This window comes from Asterias amurensis, chromosome 16 (assembly GCF_032118995.1).
Source record: "Asterias amurensis chromosome 16, ASM3211899v1".
NCBI classification, from domain to species: domain Eukaryota; kingdom Metazoa; phylum Echinodermata; class Asteroidea; order Forcipulatida; family Asteriidae; genus Asterias; species Asterias amurensis.
This window is the reverse complement of record NC_092663.1, coordinates 2,245,813-2,260,505: the sequence shown is the minus strand read 5'-3', so window position 1 is coordinate 2,260,505 and position 14,693 is coordinate 2,245,813. Positions and strand designations below refer to the sequence as shown.

Genomic DNA, 14,693 nt, shown 5'->3' with positions numbered 1-14,693 from the left:
TATTTTGATTTGTTTTTATGCATCATGTACATAAATTAACTTTTTAAGGGAAAACCCAAATTTCTGGGCAAAGTTTAATAAAGCTGTCTGAACACAGAAAATTGCAGAAAAAGAACCATTTAGGGCATGTTGGCTAAAGTAACCGGTTTCTGTCAGGCATGATTTTTCTGTACATATAGCAGATTTTTAAGCTTACACTGACAGGCTTTATCAATTTGGATCGTTGTCAAGCAGAAAGTACTACTTGACAAATTTCTTTGCTAAGCAAAAATTGAGTGGGGCACCAGTCAAAACAATGTTAAAGGAACACGTTGCCTTGGATCGGTCGAGTTGGTCTTTGTAAAGCGTTTGTAACCGTTTTTTATAAAATGCATATGGGTAGAAAGATGTTGTAAAAGTAGAATACAATGATCCACACAAACATGCCTCGAAATTGCGTGGTTTTCCTCTTACCTCGTCGACTAACACGTCGGCCATTTATGGGGGTCAAAATTTTGACTCCCATAAATGGCCGACCATGTTAGTTCGCACAGTAGAAGGAAAACCACGCAATTTCGAGGCAAACTTGTGTGGATCATTGTATTCTACTTTTAAAACATCTTTCCAACCATATGCATTTTATAAAAAACGGTTACAAACGCTTTTGCTTTGACCAACTCGTCCGATCCAAGGCAACGTGTTCCTTTAACTTGTCATGGAGTGGCTGAAAACTTGTTTGTTTAGCAATACTTTTCTGCGCCAGGCTTTGAAAATGGGCCCACATGGGCAGCACAGGCCACAGCTCCATTGAAATACTTCAACTTCTTCTGGAAATGTGTTTTAAAATATGTTTTTTAAGATATTAAGACCTAAATCGTTATGACAGTATACATGTCAAATTATTTTAACAATTGTCAGCACAATATTGTTCTTATTCAGTAAAACCAGGGCCCAATTTAATAAAGTCTGGTCATTGCTAGGTGAGTACAAAACCTTGCTAAGCACAAACAAATCTTGCTTAGCAGGAACAGGAATACCAGCTACTTTTCCAATAAAGTTAATATTGTTGCGACTGGTGCTACACCAACTATTTGTTCAGCAAAGAATTTTCTGCTAACCGGCTTTATGAATTTTAGGCTCAGTTTTAGAACAAACTCGCTTTGGACGGGTTGTCATGGACGATTGTGCAAAAAAGAAGTTTTCAAAACTCAGCCTCCAAAAGTTTTAAAAACAAAGACTATATAGCAAACTCACACAAGCGGAACACAGTCCTTCTTTTCCAAGGGCCCGTAGCACTTGGGCATGCTTTGAAAAGAATTTTAGTCGTGCATAATACGTTTCAATTTGGAGAAGTTTCGGACGACATATTCGGTAACTCTAACCTGCACATTTCAACAATGTCGTCTGCGCACCGAATAATTGAGTCAACACATGTGTTTTTTATTTTACTTTTCGGCCTGCGGGTTGTGTTGTAAAATCCAACATTTCTTCAAATTCTGCGAATGAAAATTCTTTGCAGCACTTTTATTTTCAAGACAAAAAAAATCTCAACTCACCATTACACTTTTGTAGTAGTTTGAACTCGGAAATCCGGTGAAAAGCTGAATTTCTTGGAGATAAAAGACACGGAAACTTTTCAAAGTCCTCCATTTTTTCTTTGAAATGTGCAAATCATGCAGATTTTCACCCACGACCCCAGCCGGCGTCCTCCGTCCAGCCCCCAGCCAATCAGCAACCAGCTTTAACATTTGCATAACAAAGCCGGACCTTCTAGAATTTTCTTGCCCAACTTTTGTGACCATATTAGGTACTAAATGGGCGGGCCCTGCAAGAGTTGAAACTATTTATTTTAAAAGGGGTGATCGGGTACGTCTTCTTGCATGGGGTAAACTCGTGAAATTATTAAACCAGTGTTTACATGGTGAGATTATTATTGACTGATAATTAAGTGAACAATGACCCTAGAAGAAAATAGAAGACACAGAATAATAGAACTGAGATTTGTTGTCTTAAGGTATGGAGAATTTAGAAGTTGATCAATACCACCATCCGCTGAGAAGTAGGTATAACATCTGTTTTGATAGACACGTAGTGAGAAATTAAAAATGTATCAATTGGATTACTATTTGTATGGTTTCAATATCCCAAACAACCTTTCTTTTTCCGAGACAGTTTTCTTTGCTCTTTACATAATAATTACTTTTTTAACAGATCAATCTTTAGTCGCTATCTGCCAATTTCCCAATTTGTTTTCGGGTAATTTCGTCAGTTTCTTTTCACCCCGTTGAACCCGACTTTTCCCTGCCATGGATCCGCATTATTATTATGGAAGGATACCCTTCCCCACGTGGGTGACCCAACGCTTCTCTGTCCCTACCAAGTAGTCTGTACACTTTCTGTACAGCCTTTTGTTAAGTTGTATTAGCATCTGAGAAGTCAGGGAAATGATCAACCAATGTTGTTGTTTTTGTTTTACACGTGTTTGACATACGATCGAAAAAAATACAAACAAATGAAACAAATTTATTTGCTAAGCAAAAATTTAGTGGGGCACCAGTCAAAACAGTAACCGTTTCTGTGATTAGCAAGATTTTTTTCTTCGTAAAACAAAAGTTAGCTAAAAACTAGGTCAAATATCTACTATTAAAGTTCAAGTTACATGACGCCCGACGATAGTTGATTATTTATTTATTACTTTTATTTATTTATGTAAAAACAATATTATTGAATGCCGGAATAATGAATACTCGAGAGTTCCAAGACTCCTCGAAATTGTTTTTATCAGAAAATACATTCAAATAAACTTTTTTTTTTAACAGCCGTGTTGATCCCAAGAGGGCGCAATACCGAGGTATGTGCACTTTCGTACCTAAAAGCACAACCAAATGCTTACCAGAATAAGGTTACCAGTCAAACTATTACGCGAGATGTACAATTTCTTGTGACTGGTACCCTGCTCATTGCTGCCTAGCAGAAGACATGGGCTTTCTCATTGATATTCCTTGCCAAAACAAAAAAGGGTCGATTTTTGCCTACAATCGATTCCATGTTTTGTTATCTTTATGCTACTTTTGCCTATCGATTAGCGTTATGTTTTCAAAATTTAGTGTTCTTGAAAATATCGACTTTGGTAATCGGCTTGTGTTTCGGTTACTTCTATTATTCGGAAATCGGTATCATTGGGTCTGTTCTTCGCGCGCCAGACTATTTCCAACGACGAGGCGAGTATCGATGCGAAGTGAGCAATTTGATGCTGAGGTAAATGTCAATTATTTCTTCATTAACCACCACTCTTCCTTCTTCTGAATGAATCGAACATATCTTCAGGTATTTCTCATTTAAAAAAATTCAACTGATCTTTGCATAGGTTGTAATACTTCAACAAATTATGAGTTTATTTTTAAAATGGCGATTTTACCCGCGCCGTATAGCCTACTTTACACTAGCCCACCTTGTTGAGCTGTAGTAATGGCTCCGCTTTTAACATCGGTCTCATCACTGTCACCATTACAGCCCACCTTCGATACATGTCTGAAACGCTAAGTTTTCAAAGACTCAAAATGCGAGGTAGTTTGATTGCAAATTTCCCCCATTTAAAAAAGTCCTATACTACTCCAACATACCTCATTTTATTCCTTACATCTGTGGAATTACTATGACACATAACAGGGCTTACTAAATGATGACTTTGTCCAGATGTGATTGATTTGAAAATTGGTCCAAAAAAACGTGTACAAATGTGACATGTTCTTTACATTGAATCAGGTAAAATTAATTAAATAGAATGAGTTAAACAATAGACAGAAAAACTTCCAGAATGTTTTGAGGAAATTACCAGCAGCTGAGTTCGTTGCTCATTCTCTATCAAATAACGTCCGTCGATGCCAGTTTTTTTAAATAACCAATATATCAAAAATTCAATATTGAGTTTACTCGATATATCAAAGGATGAAGCCAACTAAAAACTAAAAAATAAAAATAACGACAGTTTAATAATTGGGTTGATATTTAACGATTTTTTGCCCCGCCATGTATGCTCCCTTTTTTTTTTTCCTTCTTCTTTCTTTATGCTGCCCAGTGTTAAAGTACAACGATGTCTTCCCAAACAAATTGTAAGAACCAGTTTCAACATGGGGGTTCGTGTTGCTTATTTGGACTATTAAAAATCTTGGCCAACATAGGCCACTGAAAAAAGGGTTTTATAAACATACATGTTAAAGAATCAAGGATGTCTTCATCAACAGTTAAATTGAACAATATCAACAACCACATAATTTCAGATGCATCAAGAGAAGTGTAACGTTCTTCTCTCTGTAGTTTTTGTTGAAATTCTCTGTAGTTTTGGTTGAAATTGATTAAAACAAAACCTACCCACCCCCTTTTTTTTTAACTAGTGTGTTTTCTGCCATTGGTGGGGATTTTCAAGGTTCCCTAAAATCAAAAAGTGAAATTAACACTGAATTACCACTTCCTCAGAAAACCAGTGTAAAAGCAGTCTGTGTTGTGATGTAAAATTAGTCAAATCATGAACTTCAAGATTGTTAATCTCCGCTAATGTGCAACTTCCAATGCGTGTATTCAAACCTCACAGCGCTGTTTTCATGAAAACTCTACATTTTGGCACAAATCAATTTAATTTTTTTTATAATTGTGAACCCATTTTTAGATATATAGAAAGGAAAAAGAGTGTGTATAATTGTAAATCATTACACACTCAATTTTGTTTTAAAACAAAAGAACAAACATTTAAATTTTGTTTGAGGTGATCTTTATTGATAAATTCTTAAACTACCCTTGTGCTTATTTGCTATTATTGTTACTTGCTAAATAAGGCCTTACAAATTGTTTTATTTGTTTGAATGATACAGCAAGGGTTGTCAGCTCCACAGGGATCTACACATCAACCAAGATGATGTCTGAGATCTGCAGTTGATGAGCTTCCTAACCATTTACAAAGAGTCTGATAAATGAACTGCTCTCTCCCTGATAAAAGGTAAGGGAAACTCCCGAGTCGTGAACATTAGAACAGCTGTTAGTTCATAAATCTATCATAGTTTCCTTCATTCACTGGCAAACTTGCCACCTTTCTTCTATTGTACCTCCTACTGACCACCAAACTGTAAAATTGAAATGGGGGGGGGGTTTCCCTCGCATCCAAGTGTTAACAGCAGGAGTGGTAACCAAGGTTGTAGCTACCACGGTCGGAGCCGGTCGGCTATCACCGGCCCCAGCTTTTTCCGACCGGGATCCAACAAAAAATATCAAACTCCGACCGGCATAAATTTATGTAAAACTGTTTTAAATGCCATTGAAATGAGTGAAAATTAAAGAAAACAATCCTGTAAAACTCCTAATAGGTGTGTATTTTATTTCTGTAAAAACAATCAAAACAATTTTCTCTCCAAAACCGCGATGTTCTCCGTGATTGTTGCCGCTTGAATGCTGCGAGTTCATGGAGTACTAAAAAAGGCACGCACAATCTCCGGCGTGCGTGTAGTATCCATGATGCACAAAACCACATGGTAATACTCACACGGTCACCCACTGGTTCATGCAGCATGCACAGCACATAACACACACAGTCCGAAGTCCATCTTAACCAAGATTCCGCACGCTGTGATTGGCCATTGATGGCTGTTAATAAATCCATATTCATGATCTTCTTGGCTAGCCTTCTCCACAACACACGCTCACGAACCAAGTAAAGAATTGGCGAACGTTGTGCATCACGCCTGCAGACTGTATGCACAATGCACAGCCTTGGAGGAGTTCTAGTAACATGGACAACTTCTGCCAACAGAGGGCGTTGCGGGCCAAAGTTCATTGAGTTATTTCTCAATGTGTGTTGTTGACCGATCGTTGATTCACGAAGATTTTGTTGCAAACGGAGATCAGAACATGTTCAAAACAAACAATTCTCAAACAACAAGTTCATTCAAATGGTTGTTGATAATTTAGGGCATAAATTAAGAGATAAAGTCGTCCAATTTTAGGGACTTCACTTCCGTGTTTTTTTCAATATTTTGTTTTAGTTTCAATTTTTTTTTTGTAGCACACATGCAGCAGGCTAGTGAAAAAACCTGCAGGCGATCAAGAATTTTGGTTGATTCGCCCGGCGGGCGGTTGAAAACAAAGTTATTCTGATGGGCGGACAATGTTGGTGGAGTCGTCGAAGTTGCATTAAATTTTTATTTAGAATTTTATTTAGATGATTTTCCTGTCTATTAATACTTGTTGGAAAAAAAATGAAATGACAAGAATCAATTTTTTGAGTTTATTGAATGCACTTCGTTGAGAAATTGTCAATGAATACAACTCAGTGAAACATGGCTTTTCTATTTTACTAATGTGCTCCTTTTTGAAATGGAATAGTCTAGATCTTGCGGCAGTGATCGGACATGTGTCCCGTCATCCTGTGTTTCTGAACTTGTCTCTCCACTCTGCATTGCCTTCTGATGAATATATGCAACTGCAAGCTTTTCAATTGATAAATTCAACACTCAAAAATTCTGCCTAGTAGTCTACCTACCCTATTTTGAGATGGGATTTAAATTGTAAACAGAATATTAATTTTATTTATTTTACCCTAACATTTTACTTTAAACTTAATAAGTATTTATTTTCTATGGCTCCCTGGACATGTTTTTTCCTTTGACAATGGCTATGTCAAGGCACAAATAGGCAAGAGAGAGCCTGGGGAACCCATCAAAGCTTAAACAAAACCTAAAAATCTTCAGCTTCCAAAGACGCTGCCCCTGTTGATCCCATCGGGTTGTGAGGCGCTACGCTGCCCCTACATGTACACCCACCCTCTCGACTATGCTCTCGACAAAATTAGCCGGCATCCAATTTGCCCTAGCTACAACCTTGGTGGTAACAACTAAACACAGAGAGTGTTTTACTTAGCCTAGTTTGCTATAACAAAACCCAAATATGAAACCAAATTTGCTTTATCATTTTGACGTTGTAGTTGCGTGGAAGCTGCTCAACTTTTTGCAGCTGTTTGTGACTGTTTTGAGCATAGAAGTCTTCCATAGTACACCTATCTACCAACAAAGTACTAGGCGCTTAGTCTATACATGTATACAGAAAGAGAGGTTATTGAAAGGTACGAATTTTGAGAAGGTTTTATAAACATACAAGCTAGAGAATCGGGGCTTTCATTGTCATTAGTTAAATTTAATGATATGAACCAACATTAATTTGAGATTTTAGACAGCTCAAAATGATTTTGTTGAAACCAATTTGATTGAGTTTTACTCAATTGTATGTACATGTGGCACTTATTATGTCCTTGAGCAAGACACTTAACAGTAAGTTTCTCTCCACCCAGGGGTAAATGGGTACCTGTGAGTTGGTTTTTGTGATTGATTAGCTTAGTATTTGGCAGCACAGGCTGTATACTTCCCAGGGAGCTGAGATGGTTTAAGGAATTATTTAAGGCCAAGTGACCAGGGGTGATAATGTTGAAGCGCCATGAGCGTCACTACGTGACTGACCTGAGCGCTGAATAAAAAGCCTTTATTATTATTATTACTATTAAAAATGTTGAAGTTGATCTTTAATGGTAAATGTTCAAACTGCCCTTGTACTTTATTACTTGCTCTTACTTCAAAGCTTAATAAAGCGTTATTGTATTTTTGTTTGCATTGATAGCTGGGGCAATCATCAGACAGCGAGGGCAGTCATCTCCACAGAGATTTACTCATCCACCAATTAGATGTCGGAGACCTGCAGTTGATGAGCTTCCTAACAATTTACATTGAATCAGGTAAATAAAATGCTCTCCCCTTCCTTTATAAAAGGTTGCGGAAATTATTTTGCACATTACGAAGCTGATGGATCAATCATGAATCCTTTCCATTTTTGTTTTCATTACTTTTTTCACTACTTTGTCTTGACAGTTCATGCAATAGACCGATCCATTAGGCTCCGCCCTCCGTTGAAAACATTCCGCTCACGTGGCTGTTAAATATATCTACACAAACTGAAATGCTAACAACTTTTCTTGGGGGGGGGGGGGGGGTTTGGGAAGTAAATAACTTGAAAACAAAATTTACACATACCTCAACATAATGGCTGTTCCTTCAAACGCTTACATCTCATTGTTCGATCTCGATCATCTTTATCTTCTTCTTTTTTTTTTCCTTTATAAAAGGTTGCGGAAATTATTTTGCACATTACGAAGCTGATGGATCAATCATGAATCCTTTCCATTTTTGTTTTCATTACTTTTTTCACTACTTTGTCTTGACAGTTCATGCAATAGACCGATCCATTAGGCTCCGCCCTCTGTTGAAAACATTCCGCTCACGTGGCTGTTAAATATATCTACACAAACTGAAATGCTAACAACTTTTCTTGGGGGGGGGGGGGGGGATTTGGGAAGTAAATAACTTGAAAACAAAATTTACACATACCTCAACATAATGGCTGTTCCTTCAAATGCTTACATCTCATTGTTCGATCTCGATCATCTTTATCTTCTTCTTTTTTGAGTACATGAAAAACTAAAATTACATTGTCACAGTCTAAATATACCTTAATAATAAACATTTGTTTGTCTTAATACGTAGATGGTGTCTACCTGTCACACATTTCCGAGACCTGCAACTGCGTATAGTCAGCCCACTGTCTACATATCACCTGTTAATATGTGTGAGGGTTATGCAAGAGGAAGGTAAAATACCTGTGGTTGTTTTACACTAACATCAAAGGGTGGTCTGTTTTTGCAGCACTCATACCAACAGAATATCTCGTCACATACCACAACATTTTTGGGGATGAAATGCTGGCACCAGCCTAACCCGAAATGAGAGGTCTGTCCCTACAGATTGATTACAGATTTAAAAGATAGGAAACATGTTTTTGATTAACAAAACCCCTTTAACTGTACAAAATTACAATTTTGAATAATTAAAAAGGTTTTTAGTACAAACCATTGATATTTCTTCTCAAGTTAAACGATAAACTAGGAATGAAGATGATAAGTAAAAGATCTGGAATGTGCTGTACACCATGCCTGACCTAATTTTTTTTTAGGTACACTTGAGGCAAAATTGATCTGAAAATTTAAATTATGTATAAATGGAGTAATCATTAATGGATCACCATATTTTGATGACAAAGGCAAATTAAACGCTCCTAGTTATAGCTAGTTCATTTAATAATAATAAATAATAATAACAAATATAATAAAAGTGGCAATTTATAATGCGCCATGTCTGTCTAAAAGACACTCCTGAGAGATGCAGAAGCAAGATTGCAATGAGTTACATAGTTAAGCGGAAATCAAAGTTTTTGACTTCCTTTTGTGTGTCCCGTTACATTTTAGGACACCTTAATGTTTCCATTTCACAGCATAAATCCTAAAGTTTAGTGTGTAGCAAATAACTCTCATTGCAATCTTGAAAGCTTCAGAGTTTGAGAGAAAAAGTAATATTATTGAAACCTCAAGGTCTTCAAGGCATTATATATATGAAGGAATCCTAAATGAGCAACAAGCTTGTTGATTTCATTTGTAAGTAGACATGTTAATTAGTTAATGTCGGAGGCAGATGTATTTTAACATTCAAGTAAATGTTCTTGTAAAAAGTAAGTGCACCATTTGCAAGCAAGCACACAATGTGTGTATTTTGAACTCACAAAGTTGGAGAAAAATGTACTGTTTCTCGGGGTGGAATACTTCTCGAAAGAGTGGCTTTAAGATTTCAGAAAGATAGTGGGTCTGGTATAGACTTTTGTTACCAGGAGGAAAAAACCTTATTAGATTTCTTGCAAGGTACACTTATTTTACTCCACAACTTAAAGTTTCACAAAATTTTAAAGGTAGCTCATAACTCAATAATTATAAGTAGCCATAATCTTTGTATTTAATGTTGTTGACTTAAAGACACTGGACACTCGTGGTAATTACTCAACATAATTGTTGGCATAAAACCTTACTTGCTTACAGGCATGGGAGTGCTGTTGATAGTATACAATGTTTTGAGGAACGGCTCCCTCTGAAGTAACATAGTTTTTGAGAAAGAGGTAAAATCTCACTCAAATCTTACGCATGGTGTACAGTGCCTTTAAGAGGTATTATTTGCTTAGTGGAAAAAGATCTTAAAAGCAAATTATTATTTCAAATTAATGAAAAGCTAGACATAAAAAAAGAAGTTTTGCCTTATATGTGACTGGCTGATGAAACCCTAATCTCTGAGCCAATAAGTATTTTGATATTTTCTTGATAAATTAATTAATTGACCAAGTGAAAAAAAATCATTTAAAACCGAAAACCGAATACCAGACATTGTAGTTTCTTGACAGGAATACCTGACACGATGACAGAACTGTTGCACCATAATCAATTGGGCAAGAAAACATTCCTCATAGTAAAAAGTGTTACTAGCATACAATCTGTTGCAAACGATTTTTCTATGATTTCTGGTATTTGGATTTTAAAACTTGCACAATTTCATAGAGGTGCTTAAAGCCCCAAAAGTAGCTAAGCACAAACATAAATATGCTTACCAAAATATGGTTACCAGCCTAACTACCACGCTATGTGAACAATTTGTGACTGGTATGGTATCCTGCTCATTTCTGCTGAGCTGGAAACTGCTAAGCAATATTTTCAGCTAAAGCAGCTCTGTGAAGATTACTTTGTTGTGCTTAGCTACAAGAAGGGTCATGAGAGTGCATAAAACATCACTCTGCAAAAGATTCAAAGTTTTTGCAAAGAAAACTAAACTAAAACTATTGTCTTATGCTGGTAATGTGAAGATTACTTTGTTGTGCTTAGCTACACGAAGGGTCATGAGAGTGCATAAAACATCACTCTGCAAAAGATTCAAAGTTTTTGAAAAAAAAACTAAATTAAAACTATTGTCTTATGCTGGTAATGTGAAGATTACTTTGTTTACATTATAATATACTCTTTGAAGTTTGAGTTGTCAAATAAAATGATTCTGTAAATGAAAAAAAGAAATCTCTCTATTTCCCTTACTTAATGTGCTATTGTTTTACATAAAATGTGTTGTGGATTATAAGTATTAAAAGTAACTTAAAAGTATAATTAACTATAAAGTATCATACCACACCTTTAATATGAAAAACCCCTTACCGTCAATTTACATCTAAGAACAACCACTTTAATAGAAATAGTTCCACCCCATTAAATACTTTGAATAAAAGTACTACACCACACCTTTAATGCAAAAAAAACCCTTCCGTTAAATTACATCTAAGAATAACCACTTTAATAGAAAAAGCTCCACCCCAATAAATACTTTAAATAAAAGGTACCATACCAGATCTTTAATATGAAAAACCCCTACTGTTAAACTACACCTAAGATTAACCACTTTAATAGAAAAAGTTCCACCCCCATTAAATACCTCAACTAAAAAGGTACCATACCACACCTTTAATACGAAAAACCACTACGGTTAAATTACATCTAAAAATAACCACTTTAATAGAAAAAGTACACCCCATAAAATACTTTGACTAAAAAGTACCATACCACACCTTTAATACAAAAACCCTTTTCATTAAATTACATCTAAGAATGACCACTTTAATCATACAAGTTCCACCCCATTACATACTTTAAATAAAAGGTACCATACCACATCCTTAATACGAAAACCCCTACTGTTAAATTCACCTAAGAATAACCACTTTAATAGAAATAGTTCCACCCCATTAAATACATTAACTAAAAAGTATCATACCACACCTTTCTTACAAAAAACCCCTGCTGTCAAATTACATCTTAGAATAACCACTTTAACAGAAATAGTTCCACCCCATTAAATACATTAACTAAAAAGTATCGTACAACACCTTTATTACGAAAAACCCCTACCGTCAAATTATATCTAAGAATAGAGTCACCACTTTAATGGATACCACCCCCCTCCTTCGGATACCAACCATCTCATCCCAACGTACACCCCTAGTCCTCGCAAGCTTTATCATGCCCGTCTCAGCCCAACACAACACTCACCCTCAACCCAAGTCCTCATCTCAAACAGCCCACCCCATTACTCCTACCATCACCCACCCAAGCCTCCATCCCAACCAGCCCATCCCACTCTCCTACCATCACCCCAAGTCCTCATCCTAAACAGTCCAGCCAATTACTCCTACACCATCACCCCAAGTCCTCATCCCAAACAGTCAAGCCCATCACTCCTACACCATCACCCCAAGTCCTCATCCCAAACATTAAAGTCCATCATCACTCCTACTATCACCCCAAGTCCTCGTCCCGAACAGTCAAGCCCATCATCATTCCTACCATCACCCAAGACCTCATCCCAACCAACCGAGCCTACTAGCTAACCAGCAAACTCCCAGCCCCTTGCCTGGGAGTCTCAGAGCAGAGGCAACCCTTACCCTAGCCCACTGAGCAACCTCCTTGGCCCCTCAGCACTTAGAAATTTTACTCCTCCAGCCAAGCTCCAAGGCCCTTGGTCAACTCTCAGATCAGCTAGAAATCCAAGGGTTGAGCCAGGGAAAATAAATTCTGAAATATTTTCTAAGTCAGCCATTTTTAACTTCATCACTCCAAAAACCGATAGATTTTTATAACAGCTCAGTAGCACAGCAGTGAGAGAGAGTGCTTACAGAGTGGAAGGTCCCAGGTTCAAACCCTGCACATTTTTATCAGAATTATAAAAAAAGTCTTTTTTAATGGTAAAAGGGTCCCCGGAGGGATTTGAACCCACCCTGCTCACAGCTCCAGGATTCCTGGGGCTGTGAGCTAGCCCGCTGCGCTACGGCGGCTCTTGAAAAAATTTGCTCGGAACTAATATTTAAACCTTAGAATGGAAAGGTCGAATAAAAAAAGAAAAGATGAACCCTATGACCTTTGACCTTAGCAAGAGTCACAAGAAGAAAGATAGAATAAAGACATGTCAGTTGGTGTATGTTAAACTAAGGTTTATTTCCAGAACAAAAATAAACAATACAAATATTACCAGATGTGTTTAACGAGTAAAGCTATACACCTGTTAGACTACTTAAATATTTTAATACTTAAAAGTAGTAACATTTAAAAAGATCATAAAATTACAAAGAATTACAACAAATTTAATTCTCAAGTAAACGCAAAGACTACAAACCTTACAAGTAATTTTACAATTTAAACTAACAACATAAATAATACAAAATAATTAACAGAGTACCGTAATGGACCTTATGCACATGACATCATTTGCGTAAAGCGCAATCAACTACAGGTCTAAAGAAGGTTGCGCATTGGCCCAACCACTACAAAGTGCGCAATGCCCCCATTTTATATCTAAAGTCTATTAGTGCTTTATTTTAAGTACAAAATAAATTTGAATAAGTTACTTGTGTTCCTTAATAATTTAAGAGTAAATTTCCCCTATTAACAGTTCAAAAACTGCATTCTCTAATCAAGTTGCCCCCCCCCCCCCAATTTACTCCATCAGAGTTTAAAATAATACTAGTTAATGTTAATTTAATTCATAATAAGAACTACACAGAGCTTGCACTGCAAGCATTTAATACATACTTCAATATTCATGGCATAGTCTTCCTAAATAATTTTAAAGTAAAATTTAACTTACTCTAATAACAGTTCAAAAACTGTGTTCTCTTATCAAATTCCCCCCCCCCCCCGAATTTACTCCATCAGAGTTAAACAATATACTAGTTATTTTAATTCAAACAAGAACTACACAGAGCTCGCACTGCAAGCATTTGATACATACTTCAACATGATAGTTTTAGATTTAAATTGGTTACTGCATAGAGGGTGCTCCGCTATCTTGCTGCCATTTTATTCATTCTTGCTAACAGCACCCCCTACTACAAATGCCTCATTAATAAAACATTTCTTAAAGTAATATTTCATGAAGCCATACAGTAAAAGTGGTTTTATAAAAATTAAAGTTCAATTAAACCTTTTAAATACACCAATTTAATATTAAAGCATTTAATTACAGATTATGTACTACAAGATACCCTTACAGTAGCGAGGCTGCTTTTTTTGCCCGAGTTCATAGATGCACCGGCCGCGTATAAAAATGCACATTAACGTCCGATATCAGCGCGCGTTCGTAAAAAAAAACATTACCCAAGATTTTTTTAAATCGTCAAAGCCAATCTTACCGTTTAGTGTAACTCTTTCAGTTTCAGTTTCTATTTATTTAAATGAATTAGTTCTTAATAGTTATTTCATATTAAAGTGTTTTATACATACTTCAATATTCATAGCATAATGTATAGTTCTACTGTTAGATTTAATTTGGTTACTGCATAGAGGGTGCTCCGCTATCTCGCTGCCATTTTATTCATTCTTGCTAACAGCACCCTCCTACACATGCCTCATTAATAGAACATTTCTTTAAGTAATATTTCATGTAATCATACAATAAAAGTTGTTTTTATAATATCAAAGCTTACTTAAACTTTATAAACACATAGATTTAAAACTCAAGCATTTAAATACATCATTTCTTATTTCTTTAAACAGATGTTTTTACATGATACCCTTACAGAAGCGAGGCTGCTTTGTTTGCCCGACTTAATAGATGCATCAACCACATTTAAAATGCTTATTAACGTCCGATATCTGCAGCACGCAATCATTAAAAAACAAGCAATATTTTTTTTTACCGACGCTACCCGAGATTTTATGAACTTGTCAAAGCCTATCTTACACTATGAAGTAACTCTATCAGTTTCACTTTCTG

General features: G+C 36.2%; 1 protein-coding gene and 1 long non-coding RNA gene across 2 annotated transcripts in view; one reads left to right on the top strand and one right to left on the bottom strand.

Annotated features, from left to right (window-relative positions):
* Window positions 1–14,693, bottom strand: part of LOC139949283 (uncharacterized) — a 222,441-nt gene that overhangs the window by 56,983 nt on the left and 150,765 nt on the right. The gene's annotated exons all lie outside the window — the stretch shown is intronic.
* LOC139949287 (uncharacterized) lies at window positions 2,998–10,902 on the top strand. Its single transcript, XR_011787541.1, has 5 exons — window positions 2,998–3,237; window positions 4,848–4,972; window positions 6,950–7,087; window positions 7,636–7,750; window positions 8,556–10,902. It is a non-coding gene; the product is annotated as an uncharacterized lncRNA (long non-coding RNA).